Source organism: Rhinolophus ferrumequinum, chromosome 4 (genome assembly GCF_004115265.2).
Source record: "Rhinolophus ferrumequinum isolate MPI-CBG mRhiFer1 chromosome 4, mRhiFer1_v1.p, whole genome shotgun sequence".
NCBI classification, from domain to species: Eukaryota; Metazoa; Chordata; class Mammalia; order Chiroptera; family Rhinolophidae; genus Rhinolophus; species Rhinolophus ferrumequinum.
The window spans coordinates 16,106,147-16,127,066 of NC_046287.1; positions in this window are offsets into that span (position 1 = coordinate 16,106,147).

Below are 20,920 nucleotides of genomic sequence, written 5' to 3' on the forward strand. Positions count from 1 at the left end.
AAGCAATGCATAAGGATGCAAGGAAATACAGCTTGAGAGTGTACACATAGAGTGATTTCTGGACCATTCTCGTTCCCTTTCTGTGCCACCTCAGAACTTATAGAGGATGGTTGCAGATTTTCCAATCTGAATACCTACCATAGGAAAATAATTCTGATGGATTTGCTGGGTTATGACAATTCTACATTTCTAGAGGCCCCCACTCTTTACATTAAAATTAAATTTTTTGCATGTGATGTTAGACATTGTACACAGTCTACATACTTGTATGCATTTTTGTGGCAGAATACACTTCCAAAAAGTTATAGTTTATTTTTTAAATTAACATACAGTAAACTTGACTATTTTTGATGTACAGTTCTATGAATTCAACCACACCACCATAATCAGTATAGAGAATACTCCATAACCACAAAAGACTCCCTCGTGCTCTCCACTTGTAGTCGTACCTCTTTCCACAACCCCTGATACCATTTTTTTAATAATGCCACATTAATGCAGTCATACAATGGGTAACCTTTTGAGTCTGGCTTTATTCACGCAACATAATGCCTCTGTAATTCATATGAATTGTTGTCTGTATCAATAAGTGACTCTCTTTTATTGCTAAGAAGTATTGCATTGAAGGGAGTTGACACGATTTATTCCGCCATTGAAGATAATTTGGACTCTTTCTGGTTTTGAGTGATTATGAACAAATAATTGTAGAGAGTCTACATGTAGCCTGTATTCTTCTACCAGAAGGAGTAGAGAGACAGCGAGAACAGAGATGTTTAATTAATCTTAAGGACTGGAGAAGTTAAGTATAATTATAATTTTTAATTAAAAAGATTGAAAAGTAGTAAGATCAAATGTGTGACTTAAAATTTTCTCCAAATGCCTAAGATTTTATGCCAATATTTTCAAAAGAATAACCAGAAGTTGAATTAAGACTATGAGCCATTCATTCTTTCTTAATTTGCATTATGGTTATACACTACTAAAACATACATCAAGGGTTATATTTAGAATCATGTACGGAGATTTTGTTTTAAGGTCATTAAGTAGAGGCTATCAAAATTGCAGAGGGTGGGCCAAGAATATGCATTATGTGTAAGCCCTCATATGTGACTCTGATAAACACTCCAGGTTAAGATTGACTGCTCTAAATTTTTGAAATAGAAACCCGGTACAACACTGGCCAATATCTCACTTTAAAGAAGATGCTACAAACTGTGATTAGTTTCAGTGTGTCCTGTAATCTTAGCCTGATTCTTGGCTAACTTTGAAGTATTTCCTTCGTATTCATGTATTGAAGATCGAAATATTTTCTAGGTGCCATCATTTTCATTATCTACCAAAAAAGTTCTTCGTAATTCATACTCTATTATAAAAACCATATGAAAGTTGACCCTGGAAGAGACTTCTTTTGTTGAGATAGATACAGCTATGATTCTGCATGAATAGGCGGCGATGCACTGAGACTTTCTTTTGGCCTCAAAGGGAAGATGTTAGATCAGTGTCAGCATCTCTAACACTTGTTATCTTTCAATGGTCAAGCACATTTTCAATTTTCAGTCTTCTATTCTACAATTTCTCTTCCCTGTAATTCTGATCCTCATATCAAATTGAGTGAGAAACTAATTTAGTGCATCAGCCCATGTCTTTCGATAGCTTTACTATCATATGTGTCCTATCTATGAAATTTTCCTCTCACTTATTTAAATAAAAATGTACTAGCGAGTCTCCTATTGCAGTTAAAATCTCTCCAGAAACACTCACCTGTTTTCTATTTTGCATGGTTATGAGGTGTGCTATGTAAGTTATATATATGTTTCACAAGAAATAAGCATATATATAGAGTAACATATCGGATTCATCAGGTAGGAGAGCAGTCAGGAAGAGATGACAGAGGTAACCTGAAGTATTCTAATCAATCAAAAAGGAAATAAGTTAATATGAATGAGTTTTAGCATTATTTAAAGTACTGTTTCTTTCCTAAATAACAGTATTTCTTTTTCTCAAATAGGACTGCAGATGAGTGACAGATAAATACAAAATTCATAGTTCTAAAATGGTATTATTTCCACGGAGCAATTTTGTTGTAAAAAACTATGGCCATGATAGAAGGGAAAACAGTAGGGAAAAACCAAAAGAAAACCTTCGTGTTGCTCTTACATAGTAACAAAACTGCTTAAATTTAGAAACATGCCTATTGACCTGAAAGGGTTAACTCAGCTAATGGGAACGGTACTTTTTTTTTTTTTTTTGTAAATCTATAGAGTTATTAAGAATTATATCAATACTTTGTCGGGATAAATTCATTTCACAAAATGGCTTAATATCTGTTCCTTTCATTCATGATTATGAGGGTAAATAGGGATAAAGATAGACGTATTATTCACATATTTTTAAAGCCCTGAAATTTGAGGTGTAAGAAGAATGAGCTCATGTTCGCTGGCTTATTAGAGAAATAGTTATATAATTCATGTTTTTATGGAATGCTTTGACATTCTAACTAAGAATGGTAAGTTCATAATGGTGATCCTGTTATAAGTGGAAAAATGCCAATTGTATATCAAGGTTAAGGGCAGTGAATTCCTTTCACTTAGTTTAAGTCATAAGCTTTTTTTGACATTCATTATTTTATATTAGTTTCAGGTGTACAGTGTAGTATTTGGACATTTATATAATTTACGAAGTAATCCCCCTAATAAATCTACTACCCATCTGACAATATACAGTTTTTTACAATACTGTTGTCTATATTCCCTATGCTGTACTTTACAGCCCATGAATACATATGTATGTATTTAATTATAGTTGACATTAAATGTTATTTTATATTAATTTCAGGTGTGCTACACAATGGTTAGCCATATATATAATCTATAAAGTGATCCCTCCATAAATCCATCTGGCACCCTACATAATCTATACAACATTATTGATTATATACCCCCATACTGTATTTCATCCCTGTGACTATTTTGAGACTACCAATTTGTACTTTCTAATCCCTTCACCTTCTCCCCCACCCCCCAAAACCCCCATCCCATCTAGCAACCATCATTTTTTTGTCTGTATCTCTGAGTCTATTTGTTTAAGGTAGTTCTATTTTTACTGCTTTTTTCATATGTCTACTAGCCGTCTGTATGTCCTCTTTGGAGAAATGTCTGTTCAGGTTCTCTGCCCATTTAATGTTTTTAATTTGATTTGTTTTGTTTTGTTTTGTTTTTTGGCGTTGAGCTGTATGAGTTTTTATAGATTTTAGATGTTAACCTTTTATCAGATGTATCATTGGCAAATATCTTCTCCCATTCAGTAGGATGTCTTTTTGTTTTATTGATAGTTTCTTTTGCTGTGCAAAAACATTTTAGTTTGATGTAGTCCTATTTGTTTATTTTTTCTTCAGTTTCTCTTGTCCAAGGAGATATATCAGTAAAAATATTACTAAGGGTAATGTCTTAGGGTTTACTTAACATGTTTATTTGAGGAATTTTGGGGTTTGGGATCTTCCTTTTAAGTCTTTAATCCATTTTGAATTTATTTTTTTGTATATGGAGTAAGAAGATTGTCCAGTTTCATTTTTTGCACATATCTGTCAAATTTTTCCAGCACCATTAATTAAATAAATTGTCTTTACCCCAGTGTATGTCTTGCTTCCTTTGTCACAGATTAAGTGACCACATAGGTGTGGGTTTATTTCTAGTAAGTCATAAGCTTCTTATACTAGCTTTTAATTTGAGTTTTCTTACAAAGCATTATCTGAGCTACTGGGAATTCTTTCTAAAAGATTTAGTTATATACTCAATTAGTGAAGAAAAGTTCTACCACCTTTTTGGTTTATAACCCCATGAGGCTTTCTTTATGCCTGCTGTGTTTCCATAAATGTCAAACCAGGTTAGCATAACATTTAGAAACACATTTCTTAATGGCATTCACTATTGCTATTTACATTTAAATAGTGTTAGACAATCATGACATAATTAATTATTTCTTGTGAACATGAATGTTTCACAATACTTAAATGAGTGTCCTACCTCAAGCTTCAAATTCAGCTTAATTTTTTTTTATAATGCAAATGCAGTTACCCTTAAAATCTCACTCCTATAAACATAACCATGAATTCCACTTTAAATGCCAAAAGGAGATGGGATTTTACCATGCTCTTTCAAACAATTTCATTATCATATGAACAAAAAAAATTAAAAAGACAGAGATGTGTTCTTAAATAAATTTTATAATCCTATATTAAGTGGCATTATTTTTCTTTTGCTGATTCTTTCCTCATAAGTCTCCAAGGCTCAGCTTCAAGAGGCAGGTGGAACAATTGAACTTTTTGAACACTTCTGGAGGATACCAAGAAAGATTATTTCTCTTCACTGTATCTGAGGCAACATAGATGTCTAATTAACCAACCAAACAAACAAACAAGCCTTTGTTAGTTTGGTATTTTTATAATGTAAACGAGGAAAAGAATTTGTGCCTTAAGCATATTTAAACAAATATAACTGCATTTTTTTCTTCTAGAAAAAAAAAGTTAGAGTAGAGGCTATGTAATATCAGAGTGAGTATTCACAAGACAGGAGGTTTAAACCTGAGAACATAAATCTGGAATGTGAAAAGAGATCAAACACACAGCAGAAAAGTTATTTACCATTTTATCACATTGTACATTTGTGGCTTTTCTGTTCTGATAAAGCAAATAACTACCTTTCTCTTTTTTTAAGTGTGTGTGCATGTGGTTGAGGGAATGGCTACTGAAAATGAAGTAAGGATATGTTTGGATTGTTTTGATTGTTTTTGGTACTGACTGGGTAAAGATTATAATAACTACAATTTGGATTTACAGTTGTATAAATGTAAAGTTCAATACATATTTATTTTTGTAAATACATATCACTCTTTCTATGTGTTTACTCTAATTATTATCTCATTCTTCATTTTATAAATGAGACAAATCTAAGTGACTTGCTTAGGGTCGCAGAAGCATTAAGTGGAAGACTCAGGGCTTACAATAAGGCATTAGGGCTTCAGATCACATTCTTTCAAGACAATATGCATTTTAACATGCTTTGGAAAGACTTTGATGTATACACTAATTAGAAATATTAAAGGCCAAATGCAGACCAAGTGGGGGGCTTTGAAATCTTGCTACTAGGATAATCTCTCCTAATGAGGTTGGTATTACGATTTCTCCTATGAGATGCTTTTGATTATATTTGTGACATACACATCCCTTTCAGAAAACTAAGTATTGCAAAGAAGTAATAAATTATTATAAACTATTGTTCCCATAATTTCTCTAGTCCTATTTTACTTAATATTAACTTAGAAGCATGGTTTCTCTTACACTCCTTAGTTAAGTGTTGAGTGTTAATCTGTTATGTAGAAATAACTTGAGTTATCTATACAAGTTACTTGAAGTGACAGGAAAGTTAATTGTTGTTCCTCTTCTTTAGGTATATAAATGTTGAATAATTATAGTGTACCTCTGAAACTACTATAATATTGTATGTTAGCTATATTTTTAATAAAAATCTTTTTTAAAAGAGTGAAATAAGTCAGACACAAAAAGACAAATACCTATGATGTGACTTATATGTGGAATCTAAAAATTAACATTAAAAGAAAACAACAACTCACAGAGAACAGTGTGGTGATTGCCAGTGTGGGGGTGGGATATGGTTGGCGCTCAGCGGATGTGGGGAAATGGATGAAGGGGGCCAAACGGCCCAAACTTCCAGTAATAAAATAAATAAATCCTCAGGTGTAATGCATAGCATTGCTAATAATACTGTGTTGTCTACTAGAAAGTTGCTGAGAGTAGATATAAAAGTTCTCATTACAAGAAAAAGCATTATAATTATGCACAGTGATGAATGTTAACTAGACTTACTATGATCCTTTTGCAATATACACATATATTGAATATACACATATGTTGTATACCTGAAAGTAATGTATGTCAATCATGCCTCCATAATACCTTACAAAATAAAAAAAATGGTTTTTTCTTAACTGTAATATGTGCACTCATTACAAGTTATCAGTACATTAGGGCATAGTTATTTTCACTGTGAGAGGAAACTTTGAGACGTAAACTGAATCTCTGGAGGAGAATCTTACAACTTTGGTCCTGCTTTATGGTGTCATAAGCTTTTCTTTTTTAACCTATAGCTTGTGTTTTCTGAAAATAGCGTTAGCTCAGCAAAGGTACATATTCAGGCATACCACTAACAATAAACTCATTTGAGGGCTTTATGGACAGTTATGTATCTTTAGTCTGCTAATTTTAATAGTCTGGCATCCTTTCTTAGAAGAAGAAAGTGACTATCCAGGGAAAGTCCAGGAATACAAATTATTCCAGCTAACCATCTGAGTAGGAATATAAAACTTTCCTGCTTACTTTAAGAAAAGAAAATTAAAATGGTCTGCAGGCCCTCAAAGATATAAGAAGTGCTGATTTGTGATGTTCTCAGAGTTAGAGAAATTCCTTCCTCTCTGTCATTCCCTTATATAAAAGAATAATTGGTGCATTCTGAATTAAACATTTTCTTTGAAGCCAATTTCTGTACATTCCAGCCAAATATATCAGTGCACTTAGAAAATTAAGAATTGCAGAAATCTCTTTCGGACTATCTCAGATATGTCTTGAGGCTACCTTGTTTCCCCAAAAACAAGACCGGGTATTATATTAATTTTTGCTCCAAAAGATACATCGGGATGTGTTTTCAGGGCATATTCATGTACAAGAATCTACACTTATTCAAATACAGTCATGTTATCTCCTTCTGGAACATCGTCATAACATACTAAATGTGTCCTTCTGGCTGACAGTCTTAACTGGGGCTTATTTTCGGGGTAGGTCTTATTTTCGGGGAAGGTCTTATTTTCGGGGAAACTTGGTACATCCAAGGTAAACCTCCTAAGGCTTCAGAAACTCTCCATTTTTACCCACAAGCCAAACATCATCTCTTGTGTCATATATACTGTACACATCCTAGTCTCCCAAAGTTTATATTATAGGTTTTCTGCAGGTTTGTATATCCCAGTCTCTAAAAGCAACCTTATCTCCAAAACCTGTTCTCTAAAAGTCATACGGCAATGAAAATTAAACTTGGTGGAGTACGATATGCCCCTGTACCTCTAAGTGTTCAGATCCATAGTTCTACCTTTATGAAGGGTCTTGAAGTACATTCTATCTCAGTAGTAGTGAAATAGACTCAATATTATAAATTTGAAACTTGGGAAATCAACCTCTTCAGGGCATCAGAAAGACCACGGCACAAATGGTTGCCAGATTATATTATATTAAGTGAGGGTGTTCATTAAAGTTCCATAAGGTTTATTGTATTCATATGACAAGTTAATGTCTATATTTTAAGACTATCTCTTTATTCTTTCTCCTTTTCCCCACATTTTTTATTCATGCCACTAACATCTAAAAATAAAGTTTATTCCTAGATATGAGAAACAGCCAAATGCATCCATTTGATCTTCCTTGTATTTTTGCTGCTTCTATTTCGATTTTTATAAGTATATGTATGGGCAAATGCAACTGTTTGCAATTATATTTTGCATGTTTCCCATTTCTTTAAAATTACTCAACATATTCTTCATACTTTTACCAAAGCCATTACAATTTTCCTAACATTTTAGTTATTATAGTTTATAAATGTACTTTTTGATCTTTTCGCACACTATTTGGCATTCTCATTTTCTGTCTTCCCCAAATCTATTATAAAATCTTGATTTCTTCTTTTCTTGAGTATACAAGTAGTAGTTACATCATGCCTGTTCTGCTTATACCAAACAATCCCTTTCCTGTTTTCAAATAGTTCCTCAAATACTTAACATCAATTCTTGCAATGAATATTACTTCCATTAAAAATAAACATGAATTTATTAACAGATAAATGTATCTTGAGATTTGAGTTCACTACCATTCCCACTGGAAAACCATAATTCAGTTTGCCTATCGTCAGCATTCACACAGATGAACCATCTCCTGAAGTCCTTACATATTCTGGTCCTTTCTTCTGGATATGCTTCAATTTCTCACATGGCTCAAGTCCAAGGTCTTGTTTTAAAGCACTGTCTCTATAAAGAAATGAGCACAGATAATAATGTACATATAATAACTTCATAATAAGTGAAATATCCAAAGTGAAAGAGGAAAGAAGTATAAGTGCTACTGTGAATAAAAACAATATTAGCCATAGAGGAAAAAACTAAGAAAAATAAGCAGAGCAATCGAGTGAGATCCAGAGTTCAGGAAATTTTTGAAAAATGCTAGACTAAAATAATGGTTTCAAAGTATTCCATTTACCATCTATCACCTTAACTCTTTTCTTACTAAAATATTTTATTGCTCATTACTCTAGATGATTTTCAGTGTGAACATATGGTACATGTTATAATTAAAGTCATAGGGTTAAGATCTGTTTAGAAATAATTATTTTAAATTTCTTTTTAGTCTACAATTATTTCATGGTGACAAATATGTCTGTAAAATATTGGGATATGGTAATTCTCTGAATTACAATAGGAAGTGTACTCTGTTGGCGATGCCTGAAAAATGGATCTAGTCGTGTAGCCACAATGTCTTACTACATGCTTGAGATTTCTTTATGTTCTGTTACTTGAGTTGAAAAACCTATGTAAATACCATATTCTAACATATAAATTGAGATTAATTATATGCCAGCAAACTTATATGGCATTTAGCTACTCGTTAAATATAGGATTTTTGCTGGAATCTACTTAAATATTTATTTCTTTAAAAACTAATATGTACTGTTTATGCTGTGTTCCGTTTAGTTCTCATGACATTTAAAGATTTCCCTGAAATGTGTTTTTAAGTCTAAATAAAACAGTTTCAATGGAAAAAGTAATTTTGTTCTCTCTGTCTCTCTCTTTTTATGTCTATATATTATACACACACCTACTATATATATATATACACACACACAGCGATATACATATATATATTTGAATAAAAACTGATTTTAATATTCTGACTTTGAGAAATATCTATTTTTACTTGATTTTTTCTTCATGTGAATAAAGCACTTTCTATTTATTGAGATTGATTTTCCGCATTATCTGGATTAGCACATATAGAGAAGCAGGACATACAAACGAAGAGAAATGTAAGCAAAATTGTATGTATCTAAATACAAAATTAGTTTATCTAAATCACCTACATTCTCTACAAGTAGAATATTTGTGTTTAAGTAGAAGTTATTTCTTGAGTCATTTACTATATTAAATACACCATAATAAAAAACCTAGTAGATTTACAATAAACTTGATTAAGCTTGAATATAAACTATTACACTTTATTTCTTATCATAATCCCCTAACTGCTGCTTTATCCAGTTCTAGTTACTCTTTCTTTCTATTATCCATTAACTTGTGTGGTACTGGGCTTCTAGAATGCTAGCAATTTTGTTGTCAAAATGAGTGATCCTGCCAACTCAAACCGTGAGCTTTCAGTAAATTATAGGATGTAAAAAGAATAGAAACACGTTATTGTATTTTGCCTTAAAATATATAGATGACTTTGACAACAATCATTCAATGTAAGCATTCAGCAAACCTAGTAAAAATCCCATAAATGTTTTAGACATCTTGGTGATGTGGTAAGTATATGAAAGATGATTAATCATTCTAAGTAAAATTAGATGTATTGACATTGAAAAATAATTTTAAAAATTTACTTTTTTCAACAATTTGCTTTACATTTTTACCTAGCCCCAGATCTTGAGAATTATGAATGGCAGGTTAAAGCATTTGACATAAGTCTAAGTTATATGATAATAATCAAAAAAATATAAACACCTAAACCTGGCTGGACAATTCAAAATCATTCCACCATATTATCTAATGACCTCAGAAATATTCCTAAATTCTCTCAGATACATGAATTAAGGTAGAGGTCAAGTTATTTTTTTAAAATTATTTCTTAATCTACAATTATATGATGGTGACAGATGTGTCTCTAAAACATTGGGATATGGTTACTCCTCTGAATTATGATAGAAGGTGTATTCTGTTGGTGATGCCTGAAAAATGGATCAAGGCACATAGCCAAAATATTTTATTATGTGCTTGAGATTTCTTTACATTCTGTTACGTAAGTGAAAAATTACATGTAAATACCATATTCTGTTAATAATGCATCCTTGTTTTATAGTCATATAAAATAATTTTAAATGTTGAAAGAACCTAAACATTTAAAATATTGGAGTATAATTTATGATCCAAGAAGATGTGCAGGTAATATCCTATTATTTCAAACATCATTTTGGCATAACATTAGTTATCAAATTAAATAGTACCACTCCATTAAGTTATTAGGCTGGTGCAAAAGTAATTGGCGATTTTTGCATTTATTTTTAACCTTTTAAACTGCAATTACTTTTGAACCAACCTAATATAAGGATCTAGGTGGTTAGAATCCCTCACTTTTTATAAGATTTTTAAAAACACAGTGTCTAACAAGAACTAAGTTTTTTTGCTATTTCTAACATTGTAAGATATTTCTGACCTCTATTGTCAACAACCAAGTGGGCCACTGTTCTATGACATGTTACTGAAGACAATAGTAAGACAATTGTTTCTGGAAAGCCTAAGAATTTAAAGAGGAAATATGGCCCTTCTCTCACATGATTTATATATAATATTGAAGGAGAGAAAAAAAAAAACCACATACCAAATAATTAAAAACAATGAAGATAGTATATAAGAAAATGTGATATATACCATCATTTTTTACTAATTATGTATATATTCATCTGCACACTTCTGTGTTAATGAAAATTTGCATTTATTTGGGGTAAATAACGGTTAATGAGATTGGTGGGTCTAAAGGTAATTATATGTTTGATTTTGTTAGAAATCATACAAATATTTCCCATAGTACCATCTTCAATTCCCACCTCCTTTCAAAAAATTAATCAGAATTAGAGATACATTTACTCTGCATCCCTGTCTGCACTTGATATTTTCGGTTTTGTTTTTTAGTGGTTGTTGGTTATTGTTGTTGTTGTTTTTGCCATTTAATTGGGATATAGTGTTTTAATTTTCATTTTCCTAATGATCAGTGATATTGAGCATCTCTTGATGCGGTCACTTGCCATCTGTTAGCACACAACTCTTTGGTGAAATATCTGTTCAAAATATCTACATTTTAAAATTGGTTATATATAGTTTGGATGAAAGAAAGAAGCTATACATTTTTCTGAATATTATTCCTATATATACTTATGTATTTAAGGTATACAAGTTGATGTTTTGATATATATTGTGAAATCACACAATCAACCTAATTAACATCCCACATCACCTCACAGAGTTACCATTTTCTTTCGTGTGTGTGTGTGTGTGTGTGTGTGTGTGTGTGTGTGTGTGTGTTTAACAATGCTTAAGATAGTAAGTCTTGAAAAGATAGTTTTGCTACTCCTCCAGCCTCAGTTTTGTTTTGTTTTGTTTTATGTTTAGGTTGTTTTGGCTATTCTTCTTCTGGGCTTTCCATATAATTTTTGCAATCAGCTTTTAATGTCTATAAATAACACTGCTGGGATTTTTTTTTTGTATTAATTGGGAATTCATTAAATCTATTGTCAGTTGGAAAGTAATTAAAATGTTGACAATATTATATCATAATTCATGAATATAGTCCATCTACCCATTTATTTGATTTCTTTCAAGAGTGTTTTGTTGTTTTCAAAATTCAAATCCTGCACATATTTTAGAGTTATACCAAGTATTTCCTGTGTTTTTGGAACTATATAAATGGTAGGTTTAAAGTTTCCAATTCATTGCCATTATGTAGTAATGCAATTTATATTTGTAATTTCACATTGTATCCTGAAACATTACTAAACTTATCTCTTAGTTCTAGAGGCATTTTATTTCTTCTTTTTCCGTTACTTCATCAGCAAGAACATCAAGTGTGCCATTCTAGACTAGTGGTAGTGGAGGACTTTCTTGCTTTGTTCCTGATCTTCAGGGGAAACCGTTTTTTTTGTTTGTTTTTTGTTTTTTAACCATTAAGCATAGCATTAGTTGTAGCTTTTTCTTGTAGATGACATTTATCAGGTGGAGAAGAGTCCCTCTATGCATAGTTTACTGAGAGTTTTTATCAAAAGTAAATGACAAATTTTATCAAATGCTGAGATTCACTCCTATTTCTCAAAGTAAATGTCAAGTGTAGGAATCACCCTGACCAGTCAGGCGTCTTCTCAGGACAAGTCACCTTGTGAAGGATAATTTCCCACACGCAGTTTATGAGATTCATCTCACAATATTTGCATGCAATGACTGGAGAGGGTGATTCCAAAAGAAATACAGTTCCAAAAGAGGCAGAACTTAAATATGTACTTCTTCATGAAGCTCAGATGCCTTTCCTGAGTTTGACAACCATATTTCCAAAAGGTTAATAGGTATTTTTTCGATTATTTAAAAGATGTATTAAATTTAAAACTAAATTAATAACTGCATGATTTCCCTCCTACCCAACACCTTCCGTTCTGCATTCAACTTCTCAGTCAAGGTTATCCAAATCCACTCAGCCTCACAGGTTTAGAGCTGCTTGCCTTCAGCCTGATCCCTTTATATAATTTTAATCAAATTTTACTTGTCTCTTATTCAGGAACCAGAAAACAATTTGCCAGAGAGTTTTATTGATGCTATTTCTAGATCCATCTTTGTCTCTTTCTTTTTCAACTTCGTATAATCTTTACTGATGCACCGCTCTTCCAAATTATTTTACTTCCCAATTCACCCAACAAATATTTCTCTGTAACTATTTGAAGACTATTACAGTATTTTAAATGATTAATACTTTTCTCTTGACTAACGTGTAGTATCCACAATCTTCCCTATTTCATGCTGCTTCTGTAAACATTTTTCCAGCTTTCCTTTTGAGCCCCCTCTCACAGCTCATCCCAGTTAAACCAAATCCTGACCTGTTTTCGGGTATGCTGCATGTTCTCATGTCTCAATGCTGATGAAAAATTCTATTTCCTGTGCTTGAAATATATTTTTCTCCTTCTCTCACTCCTATGTCCCTACTTAGTTTTTACGATCTAGCCTAAATGTCCTGTCCTTAGCAAAGAGTTTCATTGACTTTCTCAGGAAACATTTAGTCATCTTCTATTTGCTGGGAGGAATTTTGTCCCTATATTTATTGGACTATATCACTTGTTATACATGTGTATATAGCAGGTCTCTTTTGATTACATTTTTATCGTGTTTGTGTTCTCAACTTCTAGCAACTGTTCCATACATAGCAATTGGTCAGTGATCTATACCTATTAGTACCGGTATGATATTTCAGAATATAAATTGGTTCCATTATCTTCTACAAGCCTTGGACTCCTCAGGGAAAGCCTAGTTATATATGTAACTGTTTTCTTCTGATGATGATATCATCTCAGTCTAAGTGCTGATCTGTCGCCATTTTATTTGTCCTTACAGCTCTGTACTATATGACTCAGCTTAGGAAAAGGGACTGTTATGCATTTACTGATATTCTTCCCTAAAACTAATCCCATCGTCTCATAACTTTGACATATAGGTCATATTATTATTTTATTTTATAATCAGTGACAGTGGAAATAGCATACCTCTAAAATATTATGATCAGTTATGAATAAATTAGCTATTTCCATTATTTTATAGCTTTCTAACATAGCATATGCAGAATTACATAAGTTTTAAATATTTGATATTCCAAACACTAATCCGGAGAGACTGTTTTACACATATTCTTACAAATATTTACAAAGAGTACATCACCTTTCCCACAAAGCTAAATTCAATAGCATTCACTTCAATATTTTTAAATACTTATTATGTGTCATGAACTGTGATAAACACAGATATTTGCTTTCATAACAAAAGGGAAGATATTCAGTAAGGGAATAATTACAATAAAGAGAAACAATGATGATAAACTTGAATAATGTTTATTTTGTTTTAGGTGCTATTAACTCATTTAATGCAAAAACCTGTGAGTGATGTATTTTTGGTTAAATTTGGAATTCATATAACATGTTAGAAGCAATATTTTATTATTCTTTCATTCCTAGTGCCTAGACAAAAACTTCTTGACTAATAGCGAGGCCTCAATAAACATTTTGGAAGTTTAAATTTAACTGTACGAATTAAGCAGTTTACTCGAGCTTTTGTATCAGTAACCAAATGATTTGTGTTCTATTAGATAACAGTATGATTTTAAAAATCAGTATAGTGGAGTTTTATGATTAATTACTAACAAATATTTTATACAACATATTTCTGAAGTACAAATATGGATTTGAGAAAACTGTATACTATTTTTATGTATGTAGAAGATATTCGTTCCTTTGGAGTCATTATTTAAAGTTATCTAACTGTAAGTTTAGTTAACATGTAGCTAACTGATAAATGTAAAATTTTTCAGAGTAAATATCTGTCTTTAAAATCGCTGTAATTGTCCCTGTATCTATGAGTGATCCATAAATGTGTGTATAAGCATGAAAGTGCTACCTTCTCTGCTTTCAGTTTGAAAACTAGTTTCTGGATTCAGTTATGAGTGTGGATAGTTGTGTTTAGATGCTTTAACACCTAATTGATTATGCTGCATTTGTTTGATCATGGTGGAAATGTAATTTCAATGCTTTGTTGGTGATTCTTTTTTGGAAGGTATTAAATAGATTTGCTGCTTAGGAGTGAATTACTTTTTTACACAGGTTGTCAGGAATCTTTCAGGCAAGGAAGCATGTTTTGATTATTATCATTATTATTATTTTAACAAAGAGGGAAGATAGAAGATAGAAACCTAGGAGGTAATTAGAAATCAAGACATAAACTGAAATCAGAATATTAACACTTACTTACTGTTGTAATTTTTGCAAAGATGTTTTAGCTACTGCATCAATAAAACTAACAATACTCAAATGTCTTTTATAACATGAAGTTTTCCTATTAAGATAGATTTATCTAAAACTTTACTTTGCCAAATTGTTTCCAAAGCCAGTGTTAGATATCAATAATAATGTGAAATGGGCTGTCAGGGGCAATCCTTGAGAAGTTTTGGTTGAACAAAATGAAATAGTATTTTTAGTGTTCTTAATTGATTATTAGTGCAACTGCCTGAGTGTAAACATTACCCTGGAAATGAATTTTAAAAGATGCAAGACTTCCTAGACTCTTTTGAGGATTATCTTGAGAACATGTTTTGGAAAACACTAGGATAATTAATTCAATCTGGGACTCTATTTAGGGAGAGGAAGTCATATTACCCATATTTGCAGCAGCTTCACTAAGAATTGCTTTCAAGGGGACATTTGATTTGAACTTGAAATAAAATGTTTGTGCTTTAATCCAAACTATCACCTTCTTTTACATTTTGCTTTGTTCTATAGTCAGCCATTGCTCTTATTATAGTTTAAAACATATATGCTCCATTTCACTGATACTTAATATAAATTTTCTTTCTATAATTTCTTTGATTTTTTTTTTCTCTTTCCTTAATTTCTGTGTAGTATAAAAGAAAGGGTTTTTGGTTTTTTGGCCTCTGTATTAATTTAAATTGTGAGTAAGAAAAGTAATAATTAGAATAAAAACAATTTTTTAAATGATATAGAAGAATTTTTCTTCCTCATTGAAAAATATGACTAGTTGTCAGGGTTGTTTTGATTTTTCTTATTTCTCCTTTTCTCCTTTTCTGTGACTGACCTTGGGATGATGGTTTCTGGTGGCTGCTCACACTATCACATCCATATTTCAACCACCAGGAAGGAGACAATAAGTAGAAAAGGTTAAGGATAAACACTACACAAAACTCTTCTGCTTATAGCCCAATAAAAAAATTTCTTTGGCTACAAGGTCTAATATAGCCGAAAGAGAGGCTCAGAGTGTATATTCTTGGTTATACCAGGTGCCCAGGTGAAATATGATGTAGTATAGAAATTCCAAGAAATTTTATCATATTCTTAATGTCTAGTGAGAAAACCATTATTAAATATGTGGTAGACACACAAAGGAAAATGAAAATGATTCCACATGCTCAAAAATAATTCTGCCTAGAGAGAAGCCAATGCATAAATATAGCTCCACTTGTCAAATCTGATGGGTCAGTTCAGTTTTCATCTGTCTTAATTGGCCTCTAGCTCTGTTTCTTTTCCTGCCTCTCCCCCAAACTCTTAATTTGGAAATGTTTCAGGGCTAAGTCTTTACCTCTTCTGTATACATTCACTTCCTTGGTCATTTCTTCTGATCTCATGTCTGTAAATATCACCAATATGCAAAAGAAATAAAGAAGTCTCTCCCTGGTCTCCTTAGTCATATATTCAACTACTTTCTCCACACTCACACTTGAAAGTCTGATAGCTCTACCTTAACATGCCCATAAATGAACTCCCAACATCCCCTGAAAAACTGATTCATCTAATATTTTCCCATCTCGGTTGACGACAATTCCATTCTTCAATTGCACAGGACAAAATGTTGGAGTAATTTTCAGCTAATGTCTTTATCTCTTACTCCATATGCAATTTATCATTAATTACTGTTAGGTTTGCCTCAAAATATATAGGGACTCTACCCCCTTCTTACCACCTCGATACCACCTTTTCAGATCAAGTCAGTATGATCTCTTCTTTGCATTGTAGCAAGACATCCTAAATGATCTTCTGCTTCCAAGCTTGTCCCCATCTGTTATGTTTGACACAGTAGCCAGAGTGATACTGAAGAAATAAATGTAAGCCAGGTCAAGTCATTTATCTGCTACAAGTTCTGCAGTGACTCCCCATTTCATTCAGAATGCAAGTCCACATTCTTACAATGGCCTGCAAGGATTTCCCATCCTTGCCATTACTCTTTCCTACCACCCTCTCTTTTACTCGCCATGCTAACCTTGCTAGACACCTAGCTGTTTTTTTTAATGTGTTCATGAGGCACACTCGTGCTACAAGAATTTTCTTATGCCTGTTTCCTCTGCCTGAAATGCTATTCACCCAGATTTCCCCATATCTAAAATTTTTACATCCTCCAAATATCATATTCTCCATTAGGCTTACTCTGACTACTCTGTTTAAAATAGCAAAATCACCAAATAATCCAATCCTCCCTACTCTATTTTTTCTACTTTATTTTTTTTCTATTTTCATGTCCTAAATAGATCTATAAAGTTACTTCTTTTACTTATCATATATTGCTTACTATTTGTATTCCTCTGATAGCACGCAGACCCCATAAGGACAGGAGATTTTGTTGGTAACATGCATATTTATTTTAATGACTGTACAAAGAATGAAATCAAAATAGATTCAGGTGAACCACCCCAAATAATAATCTATGAATAGGTGTTTAAGAAATTTTAGTAAAAGTCAGATTCAAATCTTGGGGATTTGAGGATCAAATTAGAGACTCAGGCCCATTAAATTATTGTAAATTATAAAAATGAACTTCAATAAATTGTAGTTTTCATCTAAATTTTAAAGTGTTAACATACTTATGATAGCCAGCATGATGGTAAGAAATGGAAGTACAAAAGTGTAAAAATTCTTCCACGGTGTCTTGCTTTCTACAGGGAAGGAAAATGAGCTGGTCTATTTGAAAGTATATATGTGTATGTGCTCAGTAGGCTAATACATTCTACTGAAATCACCCCTGATAGCATGCGGCAAAATTCTCATCCGCTGATTCTATGTTTACCAAAAGGCATTTTCATTACAATTTTGCTTCCCTTGCATATTTGACTACTGATAGGAAATATAAAGATTGAAAATGAGTATTCTATTTGGCAGCTATCGTTTTAATTTTAAACTATTGAAAGGTCTTTCTTAAATTTGTGTCTCATAAGATTTTTGCTTTTGTTTTTGTTTTTCTTTTCAGGTGAAATAACATTCTTCATTACCTCTGGGGTTGCTAAGACCTTCAGCTACTAGACTTGCGAAGCGAAGTGCAAACGTGAGGTAAGCACCGAACATATGCCTGGCCAATATGGCCTCATATTTTTATATTAAGACGAAGGGTAATGTGATAGCTGAGTGACTTTAATGCAGACAGGTAAATATGATTTTATTTTCCATTTGTAAAGATATCTAGGATGGCCATGTGCAAAATGGATGATGGGGACTGGAAGTGGGGGAGACGAGAGCATTAACCTAAGAAAGAAAAGATATGAATGTGGCCCTGAATTAAGGTTGCAGCGGTGGTGATGGAGATAAGTAGAGGAAGTAAATAAAAATTGAGGTGATAGAATCAACACAACTGGGGAAGACTGTGTAATGCAATGAAGCCAGATATCCTGCATTTTCTGTTTTCTGAATTCTAACTACTAAATTAATTATTCCAGAAGCTTTGGTGTCTTCATAATAGTGGTAATTACCTCATAGTGTTGTTAAGATAATTAAATGAGATTGTGAATATAAAACTATTAGCACCATGCCTGACACAAATAACTCAATGAGTAATTAATATCATTACTACTTATTTTTGGTATTAACATTAGTTAATGATTATATAGTCAGTGTGAAGATTAGAACCTAAGCCAAATTGAGTGGGTGAGAAGAAGGTTTGAGTGAAGGAGAAGCAAGTCTAGAAGGCTGAGGTGAAATGTAAGATAATTAAGTTTAAGTTGAAAACTCCACTTCTTTCTGAAAAACAACAACAACACATTCTTATAGTACTTTAGAGGAGGGAGTTTTTATTCTGAGCTTTCCAAAATGCTTAATGGAGGCATTTTTCTACTGGCTAGTAGCCATGGCACCCTATCTCCTCCCATCTGATAAAAAGATCCCCTCACCCTCCGGATTCTGAGGCTTGCTTGAGCACTGCACCACAGAGGAGTTTAAAGAGCGATTGGAAGAAAAATTCCATCCCCTCCAAATCACACATGCCTCCCTGGCAGATTGCTGTGCTGCTGCGGGTTATATAGGCTGGTGTTTCCAGGCACTAAAGGAAAATAGAACCTAGCCTTCTTTTGGTTTCAATTTTTGTTTTTTAATGTAGGATGGAGCGATCATAGTAGAAATTTAAATTATATTTGCCCAAAGCTGATAATATTTTCCAAAGCAACACTTACCTTATGTTCACAGAAATCTGAAGGTTGCTTAAACAAATAGTGTACTGGTAAGAAAAGTCAGGAGTAAAGGAGGGAGAAAGATTATCCAGAAACAAAATCACTGAGACTATAAGAACAGGAATTCCTGATCATTTCCCCTCCGCAAACATACAGGTATACCGTAGCTTTTTCCATCTGAAGTTGGATTCAGTTTGTTGGACAAAAATTCTGGTTGTTATCCTGAATCCTATTTCCTCTCTCATCACATATCTATCAGCAAATACTGTTGGCTCTACCTTGAAGCTATTACAAGAATCTGATTCCTTTTGCCACCTTCACTGCCACCACCCTCGTCCTGGACACCTCCATCTCCAGCCTGGATTAGTGCAATAGCTTTCTGTCATGAATTTTTGTAATTTGGCCCCTAAAGTCTGTTTCACATATTTTTGATATATTCAAATTATTGTTTTAAAATGTAAATCTTATTGTACTTCTCCTTTGTTTAAAACCTTGCAATGGTTTTCCACCTTTTTCAGAACAAAAGTGACAGATTTTACAGTGCCCTATAAAGCAACAGCTCTACCTTCCCCACCCCATTTTGCTTTTCCTGGTTTCAGTGTTTGCTGCGTTCACCCCAGTCCAGCCACACAGACCTCCATTTTCCCTTCCTCACACTCTAGTCAAACATCCATCTCAAAGCCTTTGCGATCACTACCTCCTCTGTCTGAAACTCTCCCACAAGCTGTCTGCTAACTCTCTCATTCTTCTAGTACTTGCTGAAGCATCTTCTTCCATGAGAGACCTATCCTGATTACTCTAGGTTAAGTATTGGCTCCTTTCCCAGGTATAATCTATTCCCCTCACACCAAAGTACATTCTTATCTAGAAAACGTAGGCCGTCTTAACATGCTATTATATGTAATTTATTTTTTTAACTTATTTTATTTTATTTTTTTACCATTATTGTTTGGTGTCTGTATCCCCCTTGGGTACACTGTATGGTAGCATTGAACTGTGTTTGTATTGTTTATTGATAGCTCCAAGTACCTACCAAACTGTCTAGCACATATTTAGTAGCCATTCAAAAATATTTCTGAGAAAATGAATGAATCAGGTGAAGCTGCATGAAAATCATGCCGACACTCCTGTGGCATTATCTTCTAACCAGTTTGTAAACCAAAGGCAACTTGTTAATTGTATCATACTGGTCACAGCACCAAAGCACTAAACTGCTAAGTATAATTCTAGGTAAAAATTACAGTACAATCTAGGTGATTAATTGGAGTAATTTGTTTTCTTATATTTAGTAGATCCATCACCCTTTGATTCAATTAATTATATAAGCTACTTGTTACTATAGAAGCAAATATGTTCAAAATTATTAAATTATGCGTATATTATAATGCTGTCCAACGATATAGTCAATGTGTATATTGTTATATATGGTGTAGTAAAAAAAGATGTCAAAATTTTTAAATGTATTCTATTATGCAAAGCAAAACTGAAGACTAACCAATGAGAAGAGCAAAGGCAATTTATTTACAGCTTGCTGTATGTAGCAAGGTCAGCCATTGTCACCTCCATGGGCAGAAACTCAAAGGCAGGCTGGGGAATGGGAAGGCATTATTGTAGAACAAAAGGAAGGCTACAGGTGTGTTCTGATTGGAGGCTGAGGGCCTGGGAAGCGGTGGGTGGGCTGACCACAGTGGGGCATACTGTGTGATTGGTTAGAAATACCTCTTTGGCTTTCTCTGGTTGGTCCTAAATTGGAAGAGGGGATACAAATTAAGAGAGCTGTCAGTTTTTAATCTAGTCCTGGCCATTTGAGGCCAATTGTTACAAAATTTATTGCTTAGCTTCCTAGATTGTCACTAA